Source organism: Chiloscyllium punctatum, chromosome 26 (assembly GCF_047496795.1).
Source record: "Chiloscyllium punctatum isolate Juve2018m chromosome 26, sChiPun1.3, whole genome shotgun sequence".
Taxonomy (NCBI): domain Eukaryota; kingdom Metazoa; phylum Chordata; class Chondrichthyes; order Orectolobiformes; family Hemiscylliidae; genus Chiloscyllium; species Chiloscyllium punctatum.
This window is the reverse complement of record NC_092764.1, coordinates 50,520,776-50,540,765: the sequence shown is the minus strand read 5'-3', so window position 1 is coordinate 50,540,765 and position 19,990 is coordinate 50,520,776. Positions and strand designations below refer to the sequence as shown.

General features: G+C 38.6%; 1 long non-coding RNA gene across 1 annotated transcript in view; it reads right to left on the bottom strand.

Annotated features, from left to right (window-relative positions):
• Positions 1-493: 493 nt before the first annotated feature.
• The window catches only part of LOC140453039 (uncharacterized), an 81,291-nt gene continuing 61,794 nt past the window's right edge, over positions 494-19,990 (bottom strand). Inside the window, exon 4 of the long non-coding RNA XR_011952287.1 lies at positions 494-1,179. This is a non-coding gene — a long non-coding RNA (uncharacterized lncRNA). The remainder of the gene's footprint in view (positions 1,180-19,990) is intronic.

Genomic DNA, 19,990 nt, shown 5'->3' with positions numbered 1-19,990 from the left:
CTAATACAGTTTCATTTGTTGGGGCTGGAGTGATTGCTGTTACAGTTCAGTATCTGGTCTGTACAGGTGTTCTTCCTGTACACACTGGTCAAGAGTTCACCGGTAAGTGTGCATTCCACTAATACGTCCAAGAAGAGGAGTCTGCTGCTATTCTCCTTTAGTGAACTTTATTCCAGTGAGGATGTTATTGATATGATGGTGAGTTTCTTCCAGTTGTGTATGTTTAATGATGACAAAATTATCATCTATATACAGGCCTGCTCTTCTATCTTGATAATTAGGTGAGGTATATGAGCTAAGTAGAAAGCTACATAGGCTGTCACCAAGAAAGAGGACACATCCAGAAGGTGAATTCTAAACATTCCACTCATGCTGGGTCCTGAGTGGCTGACCATAGATTTAATTGTATCTGTTTAGAAGCCCCAAAACATTATGAGCTGATTTCAAGATATTATTTACTTCAAATGGTTCATCAATTTCTGTGGTCGAAACATCCTATTTGGATCTACTGACGTTTCTACCATAGAAGATGAATATAAATATTCATGATAGAATCACTTGCTCCAGATTGAAATACATTATGTTGAATCCTTGTTATATATAAATGTTGAATCTGGCACTGAACTTTGCTGTGACCCATGCTATCTGATTCAGATCATGTAAGGTGATCTTCAGTGATTTGTGAGGTGTCATCCAGCATCCTTTTTATAACCAAACCTCAGAGATCTGAATCTGAAAGCTCTTAGGCAAGGGAATAATTTTTGCAAAGTCTTTGTTCTGCTCTGCTGACTCCACATTATATTTTGGAGTCCTCTGGTACTGAGAATAAAGGATGAAGTTATACTGCATATACACAGGGATTAAGTCTTTTTCTTTTATTTTTCTGTATTTTTTATTGAGGACTGAAATAGGGAGAAAAAAAGTTTTTAAAACCAAGGATTGGTGGAGCTTCCATCACCTTTTGGAAAGCAAGTAACCTGACACTTATCGTAAGTACAGCTATTTGTTTGAGTAGTGGTTGAAGTGTAGTTTGAAGCCTAGCTAGAGCCAAGGGCTGTGGACAAATGGAGATTCAACCTGCAACAATTAGCTGATTGGTCCATGGACTAGTGACCAGTTACTGATGACAAAGGTCTTCAGTCTGCCAGATTGGCTCCCAGGTAGTTGAATCATGTGGAGCTGTGAACAAGAAAAGGAGAAGTCATCAATTTTCACAAACATAGGAACTGCATCTTCTCTGCAAAAAAGCCATTTTAAGCCTGAAGAAAATCAATTTGCTTTTCCTTTAGTAGTTGCTGTAAGCTGTGACTTTTAATTAATAAATCAAAGACCTTTACAACTACGAACTGTTCATCCTGTGCTTTCTGCAAATGAGTAAAAGCTTCCAGAGATAAAGACTAAGAAGCAATATCTGATCTGCACAAGAATCATCTCGCTGAATATTTTCCCAGTCATTGCTTTTGCCTAAAAAACCTTATTTTGTTTCCTGTTTATGTCTGTCTGTGTATATGTGTAGAGTGTGATTTCATAAGGGGGTTAGAATATTAACTAGGGGAGTTAAATGCTAATGCTTCATAATTGTTAACCTGTCGCTAGAGTCTATTTATTTGAAATAAATAATAATTCTGCTTACGTGCAGAAACCTGGCACATGCTTTCTAATAACCTGGATCTAAAAGTTAGGTAAATGCGGAATTCTGTGTACTTTTAAAACTTTGACTTTTGTAACAGAGGAGTAATTTCAGTATGCTATCCCAGTGAGACTCAAAGGAAGCAGCTAACTGACCTTGGGAATTCAGGTAACTATAATTCTTCCAGCATATTTTTGGTCCATGACACCTAGCAAACTGCCTCCTTCTGTTCTATGTCAATGTTCAGCTACCTGGAACTTGCTGTGAGCTCCTTGAATTTGTTGTCTCTCTTGTTACCGTGATTGCCTACTTCTTCAACTGCTTTTGCCTCAAGTAAGACACATATCTTGATGCTGGGCCATAACCCTGTCCTTTCCACAGCTTTTTTTCAAGTCTCCATTTCTTCATTCTTTCTCTCATCCATTTCTACCTTCAATTCAGTCTTCCCATCCCATCTCATCATTCAAATCCTCCATCAACTCCCCTTGTAATATTCTTTTCACTCAGCCCATAATACATTTAGGTACAAACTTCCATCTGTACTGTCATTGTCTGCCGTGCACCTCAGCATATCTGTGTCTGGCCCTGTATCTTATCACAGGTTGTCCTGGTTCTAAACTTTTAAACCTGAGTTTAGATGCCATTTTCATTCACTGGACTGATATGTAAAACAGGCATTTTTAACTTTAAATTTGTACTTGTTTTGTTAGATTACTTCCTAGCTCTTTGTTGGTAGCCTTCCCAGATATGGCACTTCAAGTGTCTTTCAAAGACCTTATTCTAAATGTTATAAGTTTCTCCTTTGCCATTCTTTTGGGCAGTGAGTTCCAGATTCCCACCTCTATCTGAAAGAAAATAATTTCGCTCAAATTTCCTCTAAACCCCTTAACCAAAATCTATATCCCCTTGCTATGAACCCTATAACCAAAGGGACTGTGCTTATCTTTCTCTTCCTTTTGTGTTCTCTGTCCAAGGGAAGTACAATATACAGTCTAGCAACCTCCATTGATCATAAAAGGGGCAGCTTATGCCAGCTTTAATAATGGGGATTGGACCCTCACGCTATTGCATCAACCTGTTCAGGCACTGAGTCAACAGATTCAACTTGAACATTATTCATCATTCAAGATAATACTATTATTTAGGGAATTTTGATTTCTTCAGTGAACTTTGTGTTAACTAAATTATGATCTGCTATTAAAAACATCACTCAATTCATCTGATTTGCTTTTTGTTTAGGTACATGAAGTATATTCTTTCCAATTAGCTAGGGTGAGAAAGAGGGATTATCAACTGTGATCTGCTATTTCTGTCATAATTAAGAGTTTGCAGCTGTATTGGAGATTATATTCAATATTTTGGGTTATGGTAAAAATATCTTTATTGATGGTCTTCTATCATGAGGAAAATAAATCATAATCAATGAATCGGAATACCAATAATATATGTGTTGTAGTGTGAAGTTGCAAATATCTTTTGTGATTAGTTTGTAGAACACAAGTATTCAGTGAATTCTACAGAAACAATATCTCAAATTTTTGAAAGTAATAAAATGTAACTAAACGTTTATTTAAATCTTTGAAATTTAATGCTGTAAAACATTTAATAGTGAGTTGATTTACTATTGTAGATGTTCAAGATCTACGTGATTGACAGTTTATTGAAACAGCTACTGTAGGATGGTCAGTTACAGTAAATGCTGAGCCAAAGTGGGACTGTTGCATTCAAAATATTGATTCAGGAAATGATTCCATGACTAATCTAATGAAGATTCCATGCACTTTGTTTCTTAAGTTTGTGAACCAACTTGAAACTGCGTATTTCACCAAAAAAAATGATTCAGAGACTGATCGTTTTAGTCGCCGAAATGGAATGAACACTTTTGAAAGTGTATTACTGTAAAAGGTTCAGTCAATGTAGTGAGATTAAGTGAGTTTCCATTGATTTGTGAGGTGCATTTCCATGCTCTTTATTGGCTAGATAATAAATCAACTCTCAGATTTTCTCTAAGAGGACAAAAAGTTCGATACAATTGTAATATTATTCAGTTCAGTTTGTAGTAACTGATTTCTCACACATTAACTATTCAAGTCTAAGGCACTTGGGTTGATGACTAAAATTGGGTTTCATGGTAATACAAAATTTTTGTTTTTAACACATGTAATGAGCTGTTCTGTTAATATTATCAGTATTTTGTTTTCAACTGTTCCAGCAATTTCAGTGTGGTGGAGGAGTGCTGCTAAATATGGTTTATGTAGGGTGCCTGCTGGTGGCTGACACAGTGCTACTGATAAAGTTAATTGACTAAATCCAGTGAACCTCAATTTGGCAAACTCATCAGTGTCTGTTTCAAATTTTGGACTTTTTTTTAATCATCGGTTGAAACACTAACTGAAATAATGTTAATTGATTCCATGTTAAGGTTGTTATGGTTTTGATTGTAATTGGAATGATAGCATGATGTCATCAGCAAGGAAAAAAACCTTCACAATGGTCATTTTTGTCTTGCTTCTTTCTACATCTGGGTGCACGATATTGTGGTTTAGTCTTTATGTGCTGCATGGTTTATGGTCAAACTAAAAATAACATTTTCTTCAAAAAAGGTTCTATGGATAGCCAGGAAGTACTTTGATTTTGCTAGAGTTTATAAGAATATGGAGTCCAGGTGGTGTTTTCCCATTGTCTTTCTGCAAGAAGAAAGCACAACGATATTTTATCCCATGTGTTTACAGGATTATTAATCTGTTAATAATTTTATATAAAATGATAGCGTTAAAATTCTTGGAAACATTTACTCATAAATTGGCTTTGGTTCTGGAATATGATATTTTAGCAGAACATTACAGATTTGCCAACTTCTAAAAATATGTTTTAAACAATGACTGGTTGAAAGAACGTATGTTGAGGTCAGAAGAAACCTTTTCTTATTGAACATGGGGTCAAACTTGAAAATGTGCCAGCTTCCAATTCAGGCTTTTAAAATATAGTTGAAATTACTATGGTATGCAATGCAAATCACAATCCAACAGGCTAATTATAAGAAAAATGCATCCACTTAACTAGGTAGCATAGATGTCAGCACATTGAGAACTATCATAACCATTTGCTGTCTCAGGTGCAATTAAAAGAATGGAATTGTTTGCTGCTTAAGTGCCATAAGGATATTAGCAGATCATTAATGTAATTGGCTTCTTCAGTTTCATGTGTGAATAGCAGTATTACAAAAGAACTTGTAAGACATACCAAGGTATCCCTCATTTAGTCCTTCAAATTTATAAATGCACTATCACAAATTCCTGAACACAGTATTTGTAACATTTGCATTGCAGCCTGCATTACATTAAATAGCCCATACGATTACTGCGTTTTTTCTGTAAAGATGTTCAAATGTTAAAAATTGTTGAATTTTCCTGCATAAAGGAGGCTATTTTATAGAGTTCCAGTTGCAATCATTTCCTAATGTCTCTCAGTATATAAGTTTCCCTTTAAAAACTATAATGCAGTATGCTTCTGCTACTTGTTTCAGAAGTTCAGTGCTGTAATAATTCAAAATGGGAGTATACTTAAATGACATAGATTTTGAAATAATAGTGAAGTTATCACCATTTTCACAGAGTAAATTGAACAGCAACTTCCAGCATCCACATATTATGCAGTTAAATACAGTATTACAGAAGTTGCTCTCCAGTTTTCTCTGCTTTTTCCCAAGCTCCACTGTAAATAGCTCACTAGGATTCAGCATTAAAATAGGTGAACAATATGACATTTTGGTGTGTACCCATCAGCTACTCACTAAATATAGCAGAAAACAGTAGTGTAATGAATTCTGGTATATTTGAGTTTTTAACAGCATAATAAAACTTGTTATAAATTAATCATTTTGATTGCTGTGTCAACTGTGGCCGAATTGGTAGCACTCTCACTCACCTCTGTACTCCTCTGACCCTCAAGCATGTTTCATACATTCCTTCCTCCCCAGTCACCACTTCAAATCTTTATCTCAACAGGCAATACTGACACTCATTCATTCTCATTCTATTGCCTTTCACACCCTTTCCTTGCCCCTCTCCCCCCTCAACTGTATATTTTAAGCCCCAGGGTGCATGAGAAAGGCACTCTCCTTGGGACTGGGTCATCTGATTTGGTCAGTGCAGTGATCAGGAACTGAGTGAGGCAGGCAATGGGATCAAAATGTGGAGGAGCTTCAGCATTTGCAATTCGCCAATATGTTTGCAAGTTCTTGGGTGAAAGTGGGGTCTGCAAGGTGTGAATTGACCATGGCACATGGTACAGAAAGCCATTCAAGTAGGTTGTGAAAATAGACATGTAGTGGCACAAGTGAAAATATAATCAGATGAAAAAACATAATTTTCTGCAGCCAAGAGCAAGTGTGCAGAAGGCTGTGTTGTCTGCCTGATTCCAGGGTTCAAAGCATCTGCTCAGGGCTGGAGGGAACTTGCAATGAGAAGAGAAGGACTCAGTTGTCTTTGTACACATGGGTAACAATGACGTAGGGCCACAAAAGAATATTTGTTTGGGGATTATAAAGAGATGAGGGCTAAATTAAGAACCAAAGCCACTGGATCTCTGAATTAGTACCTGAGCCAGGAGTAGATGGAAAAGGATAAATAAGATGTGAGAAAAGAATGTATGACCCAAAAACTGGTAAGGGAGAAATGAGTTTCAATTCATGGGGCACTTGTACCATTACTAAGGAATGGGGGGGAGCTGTAATATTTGAATGATCTTCAGCTGAACAGTACTGGTAAATTATATAACCCAGGACAGTGGAGAGGATTTTAAAACAAATAATGAGGGTGGAGGAGGGATATTTTGTGAGGAAATATGGTAAATTGTGCTGCAATAGCAAAATGATAGATCAAGATAGTAATTTGAAAAATGGTAACCAGCATGTAACAGAAGGGACCAAGTGTACAAACTTGACTGCATCAGCAAATGACTAAATAAAGAAAGTAAGGATAGGATTAAATTGAAATAAACACTGTACAAATCTATGAAGACTACTGGTATGTCAGGAGATTGGGAAGATTTAAGAACCCGAAGAGAATGACAAAAAAAAGGACAGTATGAGAGAACATTAGCTAGTAATACATATACAGATTGTAAGAATTTCTGCATGTATTTAAATTGACAGAAAGTAATTAAAGTGAGGATTGGGCTCCAGACTATGAATCTGGGGAATTAATAATGGAAGACAAGGAAATGGCCTCAGTAATGAACAGGGATTTCATGTGTTGTTACGCCTCACTGGGTTGGCCTTCTGGAAATCATGCTCTGCAATTCCCAGTCTCAAAATTTGTTCAAAGTATGCAATGTCCACAATTTACCTGTTTTTTTTAGACCCAGGCTAATAGGAAACATGGAACAGACTTGTGTATTTAACATTTAACTGCTATTTATTACAAACAAGTAGATTCTAACTACACATAAACAACTATCAACTGTCAATATATAATTCTACCAGTTGACTCCTTCACCCACTTTTAAAAACACACATATACAGGCAGACATTAACAGACAAAATAACGCTGGTATTATGAGTGGAGGGAAGAAAAATCTGGGGAAGCAGTTAATTGGCCCCACTCCACAGGGTCTGCTGAGATAATCATTTGTTTGCTAAGATTTTCTATTTTTCACTCTCTCTTCTCAGGTTCTTTTCACTTTTTCACAAGAGTCATAAAGTCATACAGCACAGAAACAGACCCTTCAGTCCAACCAGTCCATGCCGAATATAATCCCAAACTAAATTAGTCCCACCTGCCTGCTCCTGGTCCACATCCTTCCAAATCTTTCCTATTCATGTATCTATCAAAATGTCTTTTAAGTGTTGTATTTGTACCTGCAACCACCACTTTCTCAGGAAGACGGGCAATTGGTCCTCTCGCTGAAAAATGTCTTAATTACTGGTTAAATGCCACAGCTTCCAGTGATTGGTGATGGTAGTAAACAGGCTTTCTTTAGGTTTGAGGGATTTTACTGGAGAGAAAGACACCCCTTTCTGCTGTTATGGCGGTCCAAAGGCTTCTGCCAGTATTACACAACCCACAAGCTGTTCACTAGCCAGGGCCCAATCAGATAATTATTATCAGATTTATGGCCTTTGTCATCCAAAACTAGTCATAACTCGACAAACCAATCACCAACCTTTTGCCAGATGTATTTCTTCCTGTTGTTGACCTGTCCACACTGCTGGAATAAAGCAGCAGTGCAACCATAACTTACAATAATTGCAGTTACTTACTTTTTAGAAGTGCATCAACTTCTTCCACAATTTTTGGATTTAAAACTGTCCTTTCCCATTTGAGTCCACAATCAAAATATAGAAAATTACAGAGTTATCATCTTCACACTGTCTTCACTAGAGAACACTCAGAATGTTTCCAAAGGTAATTGCAGATCAGGTGATGGAAGGGAGGCCATAACTTTAAAACAATCACCATCCACAGGGAAAATGTACTGGGAAACTGTTCAACCAAATTCCTAAGACCTGTAGCTTCCTTATTAAGGTTCTGAAAGAAATGGCTGCATAGATATTAGAGGCATTGGTTATAATCTTCCAAAATTGCTTAGATTCTACAAGGGACCCAGCAGATTTGAAAACAGCAAATGTAGCATCATTATTCGAGAGAGGAGAGAAACAGAAAGCAGGAAACAATAGGCTGGTAAGCCTAACATCTGTCAAAGGAAAATTGCTGGGATACATTAACGAATAAATTCAGAAAATCATAATTGGATCAGGCAGACACAACATGGTTTTCTGAAAGGGAAATTATGTTTAGCTGATTGGATTTCTTTTAGAAAGTAACAAGCAAGGTATGTACAGAGGCATCTGTAGATAGAGTATGTTAATATTTCTGAAAAACAATTTGATTAATGTCACATGAAAAATTATTACACAAGTTAAGAGCTCATAGTATATGCTTCACGGAGTCATGGAGTATTACAGCACAGATGAGGCCTTTGGCCCATTGTCTGCATGCCAGTCTCAGGCACCTATCTGTCTAATCACTTTTCTCAGCACTTAGTCTGTATAGCCTTGTATATTATGGATTTCAGGAGTTCAAAAAATACTTTTTAAATGTAATTGTTCCTGCATCTTTCACCACTCCAGCTGTGACCTAACCAATGCCTGATACAGCTCCATCATAACCTCCAGCTCATGTATTCAGTGCCTCGTCTAATAAAAGCAAGTATCCCATATGACCCCTTAATCAGCATATGCAACTGTCCTGATGCCTTCAAAAATATTTGTATATGTACACCAAGGTCCTGCTGATTCTCAGTACTACCTCAGGTCCTACCTTTCATCATGCACTGCTTTACATTGCTAGTCCTCCCCAAAGTACATCAGCTCACAATTCTCAGGATTAAACTCCATCTGCCCACCTGACCAACGTATCGATATCTTGCTGTCGTCTAAGATTTCCTTCTCACTACCATAAGCAACAATGTTTATGCGTCTGTGAATGTGCTGATAAAATCTCCAACACTGATGCCTAAATCATTAATGTACGCTAAAAAGCAGCAAGGGACCCAGCACCGAATCCTAAGGTATACGACTGAACAAAGGCCCCCATCACAAAAGCAAACTTTGATCATCACCCTCTACTTCCTGCCACAAAACTAATCTTGGCTCCAATTTCCTAAATTGCTCAGGATCCCATGGCCATTTAGCTTAATGACCAGTGTCCCATATGACACCTCGTTTAAAGTCCATAAGGACTCCCATCAATGCAGTACCTTTATCTGCATACCTAGTCACCTCCCCAAAACATTCAGTGAAATTTCTTAGACATCATCTCCCCCTGACAAAGCCATGTTTGACCCTTCTTGATTAAGTCTTGCCTGTCCAAGTGTTCCTCAGAATTTTTCAAAAAGCTTCCCAATCTCAACCCTTTTTTCCCACACCATAAATCTTATCTGGACCTGAGGATTTATCTAACCTTAAGCTTACCAAAACTGCTAAAGGGGGGACCAAAGTAGCATAAATGTATAGGATTGGTGGCTAACAGGAAGCAGAGAATACGATGCTTTTCAATTTGGCAAGTTGTGACGAGCAGAGTTCCCGATCGGGATCAGAGCTGAGAACTGAACTATTTACAGTCGGCATAATTGACTTGGATGAAAGGACTGAATATATTGTTGCTAAATTTGCCAATGACACCGAGCTAAATAGAAAAGTAAGTTATCATGAGGAGGTAAAGAGTTATAAAGGATACAAATAGGTTCTAGATGTAAGTTTGCTCGCTGAGCTGGAAGGTCTGAAACATCTGAAAACTAACCTTCCAGCTCAACGAGCAAACCTACATCCAGAACCTCAACCTGAGCTACAAATCTTCTCAAAACTCACTGATACAGATTAAGGGAATAGGTAAAAAAAAATTGCCAGATGGATTATAACATAGGAAATGTGGAATTAATTACTTTGAAAATGGCAGTAGAAACATATAAAATCCTTAGGGGGCTTGATAGGAAGGATACAGGATGGATGTTTGTTCAGGTGGGGAGTGAATAGAACTAGTAGGCGGGGTTTAAGAATAAGAGATCTCCCTTGTAAGATGGAGATGAGGAGAAATAATTTCTCTGAGGACAGTTATTCTGTTAAATTATCTTCTGCAGAAAGTGGTGGAGGATGGGTAATTGAATTTATTCAGATAGATAGAGTTTTGATAATCAAAACAGTTGAGGATCATGGGGACCAGACAGAAGAGCAGTGTTGAGGCCACAGTCACATCAACACAAACCTATTGAATGGCAGAGCAGGCTCAAACGGCCAAATGCTTCTGAGTCTGATGAATGTTCTCATTTCATCATCACCATTCATTTTCCTTCTCACGCTCACAGCTCACTGCTTTTTCTCATTATAGAAGAGAACCAACAACTCCAGGAAGGGGCAGAGAACTGGAGGTAGAGCTTCGCCTGTGACCAATGGAGGAGAAGGCACTTGAGTTTGATAAGGTGGCAAATGTATTGGCTAGTAACAATGGAGTGGTGGATGTGTGCTGGTGACAGCATTAGATTTTGCACCATCACTTTTTTATATTTGTTCATGGGATATGGGAGTCACTGACTAGGCCAGCATTTATTGCCCAATACTAGATGCCTTTGAAAAGTTGGTGAACTTCCATCTTTAAGCACTGCAGACCATATGGCATAGGTACACCCACAAAGTAATTTGGAAAGGGGTTCCATTACTTTGACCCAGTGACACTGAAGAATGGTAATATATTTCCAAGTCAGGACAGAGAGTGGCTTGAATGGGAACCTGCAGGTGGTGGTGTTTGTACATACCTGCTTCCGCTGTCTTCCTAGTGGTCATTAATTGGAAGCTGTTGTCCTAGGAGACTTGGTGAATTTTTTCAGTGCATGTTGTTGATGTACACATTGCTACCACAGATTGAATGTTTGTGGATGAGATGCTATCAAGGAAGTTGCTTTATTCTGGACGGTGTTAGGGTTCTTGAGTGTTGTTGGCGCTGCACCCATCTAGACCAATGGGAGTATTTAATCTCACTCTTGACTTATGCTTAGTAGATGTTGGACAGGCTTTGGGGAGTCAGGAGTTGCAAGATTCCTGCTTTTGTAGCCACTATATTTATATTGTTAGTCCAGTTCATATTCTAATGAAGGGCTTTTGCCCGAAACGTCGATTTTCCTGCTCCTCGGATGCTGCCTGAACTGCTGTGCTTTTCCAGCACCACTCTAATCCAAAATCTGGTTTCCAGCATCTGCAGTCATTGTTTTTACCCAGTTCATATTCTAGCCATTTGTAGCCCTCAGGATGTTACTAGTGAGGGATTCAGTGTCAGCAATGTCATTGAATGTAAAGGTGCAATGCTTAGGTTCTTTCTTGTTGGAGTTGGCAATTGACTGACACAGTTGCAGTATGAGTGCTACTTGCCTGTCATCAGTTCAAGCCTGGATATTGTCCAATTCTTGCTGCATTTGCACATGGACTGCTGCACTCTCTGAGGAGTCACAATTGAACACTGTGCAATCATCAGGAAATATGCCCATTTTTGTCCTTGTGATGGAAGGAAGATCATTGAAGCAGCTGAAGATGTTTGGGCCAAGGACATTGCCCTGAGGAGTTCCTGCAGTGATGTCCCAGAGCTGAGATAGCTGATTTCCAACAACCATAACCATAATTTTTTGTGTCAGTTATGACTCCAAATTCTGGCAAGTTTGCCCCTGATTCCCTTTGACCCTAGCTTTGCTAAGAAGCTTTGTTGCGACACTTGTTCAAATGCATCTTTGGCATCAAAGGCAGCCCACTCCCACCTGGAATTCAGCTCTTTTGATTATATTTGCAAAAAGGCTGTAATGAGGTCCGGAGCTGAGTGACCCTGATTGAACACAAACTAAGCTTCAGTGAGCAGGTTATTGGAGCTTGATAGCACTGTTGATGACCAATTTTGTTACTTTACTGATGTTCAAGAGGAGACTGATGTGGCAATAATCGGCTGAATTGGATTTGAACTGTTTTTTTGTGTACAGGACATACCTAGGCAAAAACCAGTATTGTACCTGCAATGGTACAGCTTGACTAGGGGTTTGGCAAGGTCTTCAGTACTATTGCTGAAACGTTAATGGGCCCAATATTCTTTCAGTGTGAAGGCAAGACTTAATCTTCACAAGGACTGTATGGTAGTCACTCTTGCCAGTATTGTCATGGATAGATGCTTCTGCAACTCACAATCAAATATATTTTCCACTCTAACTGTTTCTCTCACTATCTGCTGCAGACTGAGTTTAGTAGCTATATTCCTTTAAACTCGACCAGCTTGGTCAGTAGTGGTGCTGCTGAAGCACCTTTGAGGGTGCGAATTGAAATCTCCTGGCCAGAGAACATTCTGCAGTCGTGCCAGTCTCAGTGCTTCTCCTAAGTAGTGTTAACATGGAGGTGCACTAATTCATCAAATGAGGAGGGCGGTATGTGATAATCAGTGGGTGATTTCCTTACCAATGTTTAAGTCGATGCCATTTGACTACTTGAGATATGGAGTCAAAGATAAGGAATTCCCAGGACAATTCCTTCGCAACTGTATGGTACTGTAGCACCACTTCTACTCAGTCTATTCTGCCGGTGGGACAGGACATACCAAGGGATTATAATGGTATTGTTTGGGACTTAGGGTGTCAGAATGATTCATGAATATGATGACATCTGTTGACTGTTGCTTGACTGGCCTGTGAGACATCTGTCCCAACGTCGTCAGCTCACCCACTCCACCCGATGTTAGTAAGGAGGACTTTGCAGGGTTGACAGGGCTGTGTTTGCTGTTATCATTTTTGGTGCCTTAATTGATGCCAGGTGGTCAGTATGGTTTCATTTTTTTCAGATGTTCTAGCGCTTGATACAACTGAATGATGTTTTAGGCCATTTCAGAGGGCAGTTAAGAATCAACCACGTTGTTTGTCTGGAGTCAGGGACAACAGTTTTTCTTTCCTTCTGTAGAGGACATTAGTGAACCAGATGGATCTTTTTGATAATCGATAACGGTTTCATGACCATCATTCGACTTTTTAATTCTACATTTTTTAAATTGCATTAACGTTTCACCATCTACCTGGGTGACTAGATTACTAATCCAGTAACAATACCACTACATTACCACTTCCCAACAATTCATTTGACGCAATTACTCATGTAGAATTAGTACACATCAATATTTGAGCTATCATGTTTTGCAAGTCTTTCATCTCCCACAGACCCTTTGTAGATTGCAATGAAGACAATGTGGAATCAGGCCAAGGTTCCTCAAAGGAGGATGTGCACACTGAGGCTGCACTGACTGCTGTATACCCTTGACCATTTTGGTAGGTTCTGCTTCACAAATAGAGAGAGTTAACATTGATGTGAGGAGGAAGAGGTTCTGGGGGCACCTGTTGAAAGCCGTCTTTGGAGTGTGAAAGACACACCAAGATCATCTCAACTGGACTTCAGTTTTGAGCCTTTGGTATCACCCCTGAGAAAAAAACCGTGGAGACCAATGGGATATCTGTATACTGGTGTCAGCATTGCAATAAGTAGAGCACGTGTGAATTATTGATGGTGAAAACATAGTGAAAGAGTAAATGTGAAGGGGTTTTGCATTTTGCTGGAACACAGAAAGCAGAAGGGAAATGTATAAAATTATGAGAAAACTAGAGTGGATGAGAAGGACCAATTTCCCTAAGCAGAGAGGTCAATAACCAGCAGATATTATTATGATCTAATGCCCCCAGTTATTATGGAGTATTGCCTAGCTAATGTTATTACTGGACAATTCACAGTCACTCATACAGTAAGATTTGTAAAGTGAACATATATTTACAAATGTGATAGTATATTTACAATGAAGTTTTACGGGAAGTTTCACCCATCCCACCTATGCACCCTGATAAGATATTAATCCTTCCCTCTACCTTTAGGTGCAGTTGCTTAGTCTTCAACTGGGGTGGAGGGAGCCTGCCACTATGATAGAATCTGTTGGCTTCAGAGTTTTGGATATTTGAATATATTTATGGCTTGAGGCACCAGGTATGCTAGTCCCCCACTTCAATTTGAACTTGCATAGGGTTACAGATTGCTGGCAGGGTGGAGAGACCACGCACCTCTTGGAGGAACTGAGGGAAGGTTTCTGAGTGCATTGTGTGTGGTTATTGCTCCTGCTGAATGCCTACTTGCACCACACTGTCTCCTAGTGAGGAAGGGGCATCTGGAGTGAGGTCAAATCAAGGTCTTCTGTCCTCCTGTCACCCAGAACAATTGAGTCCAGCTGTGAGCTTTTCTCCAGCACATCTGAACATGCTGGACCTAAGTGTCTCTGGCAGCCACCAACCTGTCCATGGAGGTAGACAGATGCTCACATGCCAGAGGCAGCACAATACAGATGATATTGGTGGACACCTCATGTAGTTGTCTGAATGCTTTCAACAATCTTACCTGTTTCTCCCATGTCAATTTGTGCATTTGAATCAAGTTATTAATGGCTGACACCATGGGGTCCTCTCCTGCTTGGGCTGAGCAGGTGCCTATTCTCTGGCAGTCCTCTGAGTGCTGGTGACATTGCATGTTCTTAGCCAGCTGCAGCAATGCCCTTGTGATGTGCTTACCGAAATGTGCTTCCAACGCTTATCTTCCTAATGTACTCACCAAGGTGTCAGTATCTGAGCTGGTGGAGGGTGTAGGAAGCAGCCTTGCCAGTGCCTCCTCTGTGGGAACTGTGGCTTCTTCTTCAGATGTGAAGGAGAAAATGATATCCTGAAGGGCTGCTGTCTTCGTGGTGGAGGTCATGCAGATACTGTTGATACGTGCAGGAGACAAGGGCAAATAAGTTGTGAAATAGGGGTGGATGGTTGTGCATGTCAAGGGTGCACGCTCAATGCTGGTGCTGAGAGAGTAACACAGCATTGATAATTAATCTTCCTTGCTGTCACTGCATCACCACAATGAGCAGTCATGATTCTTTCACAGTATGCGTAGAGAGCAGCTGACTGGTAGCAAACCTCGCGTGATAATGTGAGTTCGAATTGTGAGATTTTACAACCAGGAATGTTGATAACAAACATTGCTTTTGGTTCAGAAGATCAAGAATTGAGTTGCTTTTTAACTTATGAAATATCCATAGATTGGAACATATTTTGAGGCTGTTCACAAGAAACCAAGCTAAGGTCAGATATAAGAACAGTTTCTCCTGGACAAAGCAAGTTGATCAGAACAGTTAGGAAATAGTTTATCTCAGTATTAGGGTTTTTATTCCCTGTCATCAAATTGAGGTGCCAACTCATCCCTGTTGACCACCTCTGAGGCATTTCTTCCCACACGGCAACTGTGGCACTTCCAAACTTGCAGCAATTGACCAAGCATAAAACTGGGTTTAAACATCAGGCTGGCAGTAGAAATCCCAGCAAGTACACCTGCTGTTGAGCCAAGATAACATAACAGCAATGCCATGGAGGCATACTTAATGAGGTGATCAGCAGAGAATAGCACACCAAAACCCACTAGAACTCTCAATAAAACTCTGAAAATACAGGTACACAATCCTTTATCCGAAATGATCAGGACCAGCTGGTTTTCAGATTTCAAAATTTTTTGGATTCGGAATGAGTGACAGTTTGACCGTGAAATTTTTTTAAAAACTCTTACCGAACAGCAGACTCACAGTGAGTACTATGGCCCCTGAGACAGAACTGAGGCCTGCCAGTGCTGGGCCACACCGCCCTCCCCCACGTTCCATTTGAGTGACATGTATCTAGTGTGTGTGGAATTAGGTTAACTGTTTGCATGCCAAACAACCTTGTTAATGAGACAAAAACTTCATGAGAAAACCCTTCAGATTTCAAAGCTTTTCAGATTTCGGGATTTCGGATAATGGGTTGTCTACCTGTATTATGTTCTCTTCTGTTTGAGCCTTACATATTGCTCACTATTATAACTATTCCCTGAAGGTTTCTGTCTGAGTCTGACTACTTTTATTGGTCCTTCCGTTGAGTTTTACCCTTGTGTGCAAAGCATCCAGCCTTGGGATGTAACTTCTTTCACATCTTTAGCATTTCCTTCACTTCCTTATCCATAATTAGTATGGTTTTTCAGGTTTCCGTTCAGTTCTTGAAAAACTAATCTTTACTTCTAGGAAGGGTCAGTGGCTCTCTATGTGAGAGTGATACAAAGAAATTATTCAGGGTATCCTCACTACTCAATATTATGGAGTCGTGAAATTTACCAGAAAAAAATGTCATTTGGTCCATTGTCTTTCTTTGCACTTTGCTACAGAATTTAAAAACTAATCCTATTGCCCCATTTCCCTTCAGTCTTGCACTGATCGTACCCAAAATATTGTTTTTTTAAAAAAATGCAATGGTCTCTCCCTCTTAAATGCCCCCAAAGCCCACTCCCCCAACAAGCCTTTCTGTCGAGCATCTGCATCAAAATTTCTCCTAATGTTTAATGATAATTTTAAATTTATGTTCCTTTATCCACACTAGTCAACCAGGGAAGATGATCTATTTATTCTGTCAAAATGCCTCAATATTAGAAGAAAAATTGTTATTAACTCCCTCACCTTCCTCCACTTGAGTGGAAATATTGCCACGCTTCCATTGGTACTTTTCAAAGACCCAGATAATTGGTACTTCTGAACTCCATTTTACTTAAAGAAACATTTTGTAGTGTTGTGTTAGTATTTGAAAAACTCTTTTGTTTAATACACTCAAAATTATGTTATTAAGTTAATTTGTTGTGAATATATACTTCTTAAAATAGCATGATAACAAAAGTACTTCAATAATATTACATTAAATACTCCCAGAGGAGTTTATTTTTAATGCTTAGTAGTACTTGATTAATGTATCTGTCAAATGTTTTGTTTATTCATACAGTCTTATAGATGTATTGCACAAAGAAAAGGAACACAAAATTAAGTATAAATTAAGAAGCAATTTGTGCAACATATTAATGTACTAATTTTCAATAAGGCTCAATATTTTGGATATTCTGTTTATCGTCTCTTTTTGAAATATTTAAGTGGAATGACACAGTCACAGTATTCCTCTGTAAAGTTTTGAAAGCAACATTGTTATTTGTACAGAAGGTGCTAAAGTATCTTAATAATATTTATAAAAATTATAACTGGCAGTGACAGCAAATATTACTTCAAGTGCATAAAAAAAACCTTTGCCCTATGGCAAAGCCATTTATTTGTTTGAATTTTGGAGTAGCATGCTAAAATTCTGATCTGCTGCAGGAAAAACACAATAGATAGTCTCTTGGCTATTATATTTCAAGAAAAAAAATTGATGACTTGAATGCATAGCACAGTCTGGTATATACTATTTGCACTAATACATTGCAGTATCAAACTGAGTGCTTTCATAGCACATCTTGGTCTTTGCACTATTAGGTGTGCAGGGACATATCTAAACCTTAAAAAAGAATTACTGTGGTCAGTGCTTGAGGCAGGGATTTTTACATCTATCAACACACCCAGACAATTGTCTAATACAGTGTTTCAGCCCAGTCTCCTTTACATACCAGTTTGATTCAGTAAAAAAGAATGAGGTTGCCTTACTTTTATGGCAATGGCAGAATGTGTAGCTGATAAATGTGAATTATAGAAAAGATTACACGATGATCCAATTATGTAGATATATCAATTTTTCATCACTTTCAATGAATGATCACAGTAATATTATGACAATGGGAATTTGACAGGAAATGAATGGTGGCATTTTGTGATTTAAGCCTTATCCCCTTACCTTTATAAAGCATGTTTTTTTCAGATTTTGTCCTTATTCATTTCTTTTTATATACAGCATGCTGCCTGAGTTAACAAAGTAAGATGTTTCAGATAATTTTCCAGAAATTCTAAGATGTACAACAGCAATTAACCAATTAATTGTTTTAGATTGGTTAATTGGAAATCAATTTTCTGAACCTGCCTTCCCAGGATTTCGTGTAAAACTAATGGATGAAACTAATGACATTATTGATGATGCAGAATAGATAGATATCACACAAAGTTAAAGCTTTGACTTTTTGTGAGATTTACTTCGGCAACAGCCTTCCAATGAAAGTGTAAATATTTGATAGTTACTTCAATAATCTATGTGCATAAAGGGGCATTGGTGTTATTTTAAACTCTCTGTGGAGGGCTCTGGTTGCATTGTGATTGTGCCCCTATCTCAAAGTCAAAAGGCCCAGGTTCAAGTCCCACCTGCCCCAGATGCATTTTGGACTGTCAAATTAGGTTGATTGGATGGCAGTTTGAATATTTTCAATCAGAGGGAAGAAAAAGCTTGCTGTTACATAATGTTTCACAACTCTTCCAGCCTAACTAACACTTTTAAAGTAATTGCTTTAGTAATGGGAAATATGACAAAAACTTGCAAGCAATTTAGTTGTCCTACAAGCAACAAGATTATAATGTGAAAGCAAAATCCTGTGGATGCTGGAAGATCTGAGCTAAAATGAGAAGTCATTCTGATGTAGGTCATTAAACTTGAATAGTATGTTTTTTTCTCCACAGATTCTGCCAGACCTGCTATGTATTTCCACCATCTTCAGTTCTTAATAAGGCATGTTGGTGATGACCAGGTAATTTGTTTTAATGTTTTGACGATATGTTAAACAAGAATTAGGAAGAATTCCCTTGCTGGTGCTCAACAACAATGCCATGAGACATTTTACTCCCACCTGATGGGGTAGAAAGGGTTGAGATTGAAAGTCTCATCTGAAAGACAGCAGCCTTGACAGTCTCCCTCTCCGTTATTACTGCATTGGAGTGTCAACCTAGATTGTATGCTGTGTTAGCAAAGAGTTATGCTGCATATATGAGGCATTACAAGGATTATATTTTGTTAATTACTCATTCTGCAAATCATTTCTAACAGCCCACTGGATACCTCATCCCAGTGTATGGAAGCTTATTGAAACAAGCAAAACTTTATAGCCAAATCTAATTCTGATTTCACTTGAGGTCCATGTGAGTGTACTTTTTAAAAATTGTCATTGCAAAGCAATTTGAACCCTTAAAGATAATGGGTACAATTTTGTGAAAGAGTGAAATCAGGTGCTGTGTGTTCTTGTGGAAAAGTGGGAATGGTAGCAATATATGGAATGGGTTGACTTAAAAATATCTGAAAACAGGTGCCAAATGAGTACAATGCTAATTCAAAAGCTTTAGCATGCAGCTTAGGGCTTAATTGTTTATTACCATGATTTCAACAATCAAAAACAAAGCTTAAATTTGCAAAGAAGTGAACAGAGTGATGGCAATTGGTTAAAGCATGGAGCACAATTTCTTTCCAAAAATCTAATTTTGTTTATATTTCACACATCATAAAATCATAGAATCTCTACAGTGCAGATACAGGCCATTCAGCCCATCAAGGCCACCCTGACCCTCTGAAGAGCATCCCACCCAGACTATTCCCTGTCTCCCCACTCCCATTCCTGTGACCCTGCATTCACCATTGCTACATCCATCTAGCCTACACATCCCTGGATACTATGGGCAATTTAGCATGGCCAGTTCACCTAACCTGCATACCCTTGGTCTTTGGGAGGAAACTGGAGCACCTGGCACAGACACAGAGAGAATGTGTAACCTCCATATACACAGTTCTCTGAGGTTAGAATCAATGCCGTTCATTCCAGATCCTAATGAGTTTGTGTATCAAAAATGATTTGCTTTATGTTGTGATTTCTTCTTTTGCCAATCATCTTAAATCAATGCCCTTCAGTTTTCACCCGTGCGAACATTTTATCCATATTTATTCAGACCCCTCATGATGTTTGAATGCCTCTAATAAATCTCTTCTCAATATACATAAATCTGCAATTGAATTGAAAAA